The sequence below is a fragment of the Macaca fascicularis genome, chromosome 4 (genome assembly GCF_037993035.2).
Source record: "Macaca fascicularis isolate 582-1 chromosome 4, T2T-MFA8v1.1".
Classification (NCBI taxonomy): Eukaryota; Metazoa; Chordata; class Mammalia; order Primates; family Cercopithecidae; genus Macaca; species Macaca fascicularis.
In genome coordinates, this window is record NC_088378.1 from 42,741,360 (window position 1) to 42,747,359 (window position 6,000).

At 42.3% G+C, this 6,000-nt stretch overlaps 1 protein-coding gene across 1 annotated transcript in view; it reads left to right on the top strand.

Moving 5' to 3' along the window:
- LOC102139485 (collagen alpha-1(III) chain) overlaps nucleotides 1-3,337 on the top strand; it is a 9,258-nt gene extending 5,921 nt beyond the window's left edge. Inside the window, exon 2 of the mRNA XM_074037124.1 lies at nucleotides 2,001-3,337. The gene's annotated coding sequence lies outside the window, so the exon portion shown is untranslated. The remainder of the gene's footprint in view (nucleotides 1-2,000) is intronic.
- Nucleotides 3,338-6,000: the final 2,663 nt, after the last annotated feature.

Genomic DNA, 6,000 nt, shown 5'->3' on the forward strand with positions numbered 1-6,000 from the left:
AATAACACTGGTCTTTGATTAGCTAGAGAGATTGTCTTAAAATGCTTATCTGACTGTGTCCCCCTCCCCCAGCTCAAAAATCCGTAAAGCTTTTCCATTACTTTTTGAATTAACAAAAATGAGGTCCACAAAACCCAGAGAGTGTTGTCCCTACCTTTCTCTCAAGCTGATTCCCTGTCTCCCTCGTCCTGTACTGCCCCCGCCCGCCTTGTGATCTGGGCCATATGGATTCAATGCCTCCTCCATTCTCCCTTCTCTCTCTCCTTTGTTAAGTTAGCTTTTCAGATTTTGGTTCAAATGTCACTTCCTTGACCAAACTTGCCCTCCCCTCCCAGGCCAGATCAAGTCTCTCTATTCTAGACTACTAAACTTTTTGAACATTTAAGTGTTTCTATTTATATATTTATATAATTTTTTATTATCTATATTAGGGCCCTGAAAAGAAACAGATCAACTCAGAAGATTCAATTAAGAGAACTTAATGAAGAAACAAAAACCAGAGGTGCTGAGGCACTCAGGAACTAGCAAGAGCAGGAAACCTTTACAACTCCTTGGTTCAAAGGGTTGGAAGGGAGCATCACCTCGATTCCCCACCCCAGGGATGAAGCACTCATCTACTAGCAGTTGGAAGTGCGGGGGCCAATAGGTCTCAACCAGATTCCTCTCTGGGACCTGTTCTTGCCTAACGGGAACTTCCTCACCTGAAAGCATATCCCCTTTCCCTGGGGCAGCCTCATGCAATGACTGGTCTATGCAGAGGTATGAAGATCCAGTTCACGTGCCCCAAATTGGGACAACTAACTGCAGGGCCATCCTAGCCCACTCTGCCCAATCCTGATCCTCTCACTCGCCCACCCCAAGTGGTCATCCCATGAACACTCCCAAGCTAACCTCCTAAGGGCACAGTATCAGGGACTGCTTTGCACAGAACCTACCTGGAGAAAGGGCCAAGGTGAAGAAAGTGTCACCCAAGCCTTGTAAGGGCTTCCACTTTGGGCAAGCAGTGAATAGGGAAGACAGATCTCTGCCTCTCCCACTTCTCTGTCTCCTGCCTGGATCTTCTATTGGTGGAAGCCATTGGGTAATGTAACCCACAGGGATCAGCCTTCTGGGGTAAAACACAGCAGAAGATAGATAATAGTGGGGAGAAGAGGGCAGAGACAAAATTTCCCCTTAGTAATCTGCCAGTACATACAGTGGCAAAAGAAGCCCCAAGTAACTAAGAGTCTTAGCTTCCAATTTAATAGAACTATGACTATTGATGTAGTTTGGATGTGTGTCCCTGCCCAAATCCCTTGTTGACACGTAATCCCTAATGTTGGATATTGGACTTGGTGGGAAGTGATTGGATCATGAGGGCAGATATCTCATGAATAGTTTAGTATCATTCCTGTGGTACTATCCTGGCAACAGTGAGTGAATTCTCACAAGATCTGGTTATTTAAACGTGTGTGGCACCTTGTGCCCTAACTCTTGCTCCTGCTCTGGCCTTGTGATGTGCCTGCTGCTCCCTTCACCGTCCACCACGATTGTAAGCTTCCTGAGGCCTCCCCAGGAGCTGAGCCCAATATCAGGCTTATTACACAACTTGCAGAACCAAGAGCCAGTTAAAACTCTTTCTTTATAAATTATCTAGTCTCAGGTATTTATAGCCACATGAGAGCATCTTAACACAGCTATGTTCTCTAGTAGGAGGCTCATTCCTTCTTTGTTAACAAGGACTTCCAATCAAAAGCCAGCTGGCAAGGGAACCTGAGGAATGCTGCATCAATCAGCCTTTTCAGACATGAAAGTATGGAGGAAGAGGAGGAAGACAGCATGTATTAGTTTGGTGCAAACGTAATTGCAGTTTTTGCATTATTTAAATTTGCCATTTGATATTGGAATACATTCTTAAATGTGGTTATGTTATACATCATTTTAATGCACATTTCACACTTTGTGTGGTTTTTTTTTTGCTAATGACTTATTACTTGCTGTTTATTTTATATTTATTTTAGACTATGGAAATGATAATTAGACAAAAAGCAAATTCGAGCAATTTTCTTATTTGAGAAAGCAACAGAGACAACTCGCAACATCAATAATGCATTTGGCCCAGGAACTGCTAACAATCATTCAGTGCAGTCATGGTTCAAAACATTTTGCAAAGCAGATGAGAGCCTTGAAGATAAGGAGCATAGTGGCCAGCCATCAGAAGTTGACAGTGACCAATTGAGAACAATCATCCAAGCTGAACCTCTTACAACTTGCAAAGAATTCAACGTCGGCCATTCTACAGGCATTTGGCATTTGAAGCAAATTGGAAAGGTGAAAAAGCTCGGTAAGTGGGTGCCTCATGACCTGAGCAAAAATTTTTAAAAATCATCATTTTGAAGTGTGATCTTCTCCTATTGTATGCACAATGAACCATTTCTTCATCAGATTGTGACGTGCAATGAAAAGTGGATTTTACAGAAAATGGTGGCAACCAGCTCAGTGGTTGGACTGAGAAACAGCTCCAAAGCACTTTGCAAAGCCAAACTTGCACCAAAAAAGGTCATGGTCACTGTTTGGTGGTCTGCTGCTGGTCTGATCCACTACAGCTTTCTGAATCCTGGCGAAACCATTACAGCTGAGAAGCATGTTCAGCAGATCGATGAGATGCACAAAAACCTGCAGCACCTGCAGTCGGCATTGGTCAACAGAAGCGGCCCAGTTCTTCTCCACAACAACGCTCAACTGCACATCACACAACCAACGCTTCAAAAGTCAAACGAACTGGGCTACAAAGTTTTGCCTCATTCACCATATTCACCTGACCCTTCGCCAGCCGACTACCACTTCAAGCATCTTGACAACTTTTTGTGGTGAAAATGCTTCCGCAAGGAGCAGGATACAGAAAATGCTTTCCAAGAGTTCATAGAATCCCGAAGCACAGGTTGTTTTGTTTGTTCTGTGACGGAGTCTCACTCTGTCGTCAGGCTGGAGTGCAGTGGTGCAACCTTGGCCCACTGCAACCTCCACCTTCTGGGTTCAAGCGATTCTCCTGCCTCAGCCTCCCAAGTAGCTAGGACTACAGACACGTGCCACCACACCCAGCTAATTTTTTGTATTTTTAGTAGAGATGAGGTCTCACCATGTTGGACAGGATGGTCTTGATCTCTTGACCTTGTGATCCACCCGCTTCAGCCTCCCAAAGTGCTGGGATTGCAGGCGTGAGCCACCGCGCCTGGCCCCAAAGCACAGATTGTTATGCTATAGGAATAAACAAACTTATTTCTTGTTGGCAAAAAATGTGTTGATTGTAATGGTTTCTATTTTGATTAATAAAGATGTGTTTGAGCCTAGTAATAAATTATTTAAAATTCACGGTCTAAAACCGCAATCACTTTTGCACCAACCTAACAGGAAATAACCAGCACCCTACTGTGCTATTGTATTAGTCCATTCTCATGCTGCTATGAAGAAATACCCAAGACTGGGTGATTTATAAAGGAAAGGGCTGTGAGACTGACCCTACACCAATTCGTTAGCTTGTCTGGGCCTCCATTTCCTCATGATGAAAAGCATAAAGTTTTCTCCTCTACCTATACATTAATTTCTGTTTTGCTTTTTTTTTTCTTTTAGCTGTCAGAAGCATGGGCATCCTACCTATACATTTAGCTGTGCTCATACATTCATCATTACTTCCTTCCTCCATCCTAAAGCAGAATGCAATTCTATCCAAGATGTTCTTGGCACCTGGGCTTAGGAGTCCATCTGTTCCTGCACCCTCCACAACCTTTCACCAAGTATTACCCTCTGTTTTTGCATCTTCACCTTTTCTTTCTCCGTTTGCCACTCAATATTTAAAAGACACTCAAGCCTTTCTCATTGAAAGATTAAAACCCTTCTCTTCATTTTGGTTTCCTGAGTAGCTAGCCACAACCCTTTCTCCCTCTGCTTCATGGTCAAGCTTCTAGATTACCCTGCATTGAAAGTTTTCAGGTGCACAACCATCCACTGCCATCTGCTTTCTCACCCATCCTTGCTTTGAAATGGTTCTGCTGCTGTCTCTGACACCTTCCTACTTGCTTTGGTCCTTGGATGTCAGCTTCATTCCCACTTTCTTGAAACTTTGTTCCCAGGTGTCTGCCATGTTCTTCTTATTACCCACTCTATATCACACTTTCTAAGCTTTTGGGACTAAAGGCTATGAACACATTCTCCAAAAATGTGGCCTTTATTTTTTCTGTACCTCTAAAGTCAACACATTGATGAACCTCAGTTCATCCAGACAACCTGAGCAACTCAGACATGCCTATGACTTAATGGCCAAAAATCTCTAACTTCAAGCAAGGTTCATATCTCAGTTCTTACCACCTACCAGCTGTGTGGGCTTGGGAAAAGTAATTTACCACTCATATTTCAGTTCATCTGTGAAATGGAGATTGTAATGAGATAACCCTGACATGGTTGCCAGGGTCTCATGAGTTATAACATGTAAAGTGCTTAGATATCACTTGTTACATAATTGTTATATCACTAGATACCTTCCTCTTCCCCTTTCTTTCCCCCTTCCCTCTTACCCCTTCTCTCTCTGTCTCTTTCTCTCTGTCCCCAAGTCAATATATTCAACTAATAAAGTACATTTCAACATGAACCTCCAACATATATGTCCAAAATTGAGCTCTATCTACTCCACTACCCTTCCTTCTGCATTTCTTATACATGAACTGATCCTCACAGCATGCCAGAGTCCTCCATGCAGAAGGACAGCCTACATCCTTGGGATAGAGTTATTCAATTGGTTACAAATCAGCCACCCAAATTATATTCCTCCATCTCATCTATAAAAGTATTGGGAGTCTATTAACCTTATTGAAATCATGTTGCCATTCTTCTACAAGTTACCATCTCAAAAAGAAACTAAGGTTCTATGATCCAAAGAGAGAAAATAGCCATAGGAAATGAAATGCAGACTGGACGCGGTGGCTCATGCCTGTAATTCCAACACTTTGAGAGGCCAAAGCCAAAGTGGAAGGATCCCCTGAGCTCAGGAGTTCAAGACCAACCTGAGCAACATGGTGAAACCCCATTTCTGCAAAAAATACAAAACATCAGCTGGGTGTGGTGGCACACGCCTGTGGTCCCAGCTAGCCAAGAGGCTGAGGTGGGAGGATCACCTGAGCCCAGGAGGAGGTCAAGGCTGCAGTGAGCCAAGGTAGTGCCACTGCACTCCAGCCTGGATGACAGAGTGAGACCCTGTCTTAAAAAAAATAAATAAAATGCAGCAAATAAATATCCTTTAAAATCTCAACGAGAGCAATTAGAAACAAATTTTCTATAGTTATTCAAGTATAATACATAATATTTATAAAGAACATGGACAAAAGGAAAAGAAAACCTGAATCAGAACTAGGGCAGAAGCATTTCTCTTAGCCAATTTTACCAACACCATATTGAGAAGGAATCAGAAGTACCAGAATTATAGTAGGTGTTCTTTTTAGTTTGTCATTTTCGTATGTATGCTTGGGTGAGCTGTTTAGGAAACTGTATCTAGTTATGGATGACTCCCTGAAGAGCTGCTTTCACCCAGTAGCCTTTTGAAAACTCAGCTGGCCTTTGTCAACTGACAATACAAGAAACAGTTTATAAATCTATTATTTTGTTTGCTATGAATATTTACTTGAGAAATTCCTTTTAAAAGCAATAATAGGAATAGCATTGCTTCCTGGAAGAAACAATTTTTTTTCTCTCTCATGATTAATCAAAGTTTTAAACTAACCCTAGTTCTCTTATCACTGGTTTTGGTGACAAATTTGGTTTCTGAGTCAAATTCATTGTATTTTAGTGTCTGGGCAGGCCCTCCTGGATGGGATGTTTGTGTTCAATTTGTCCAGTACCCAATACCCCGACCATCATGATTACTAACCTACTATTCTATTTTCCATCACCACACTCTTTAAAATTTTTGTTTACTTTTTTACAAGTGTGTCTGGTGAGTGCCTCAGATCCTTGGTGAAGAAGGTGAAGTGT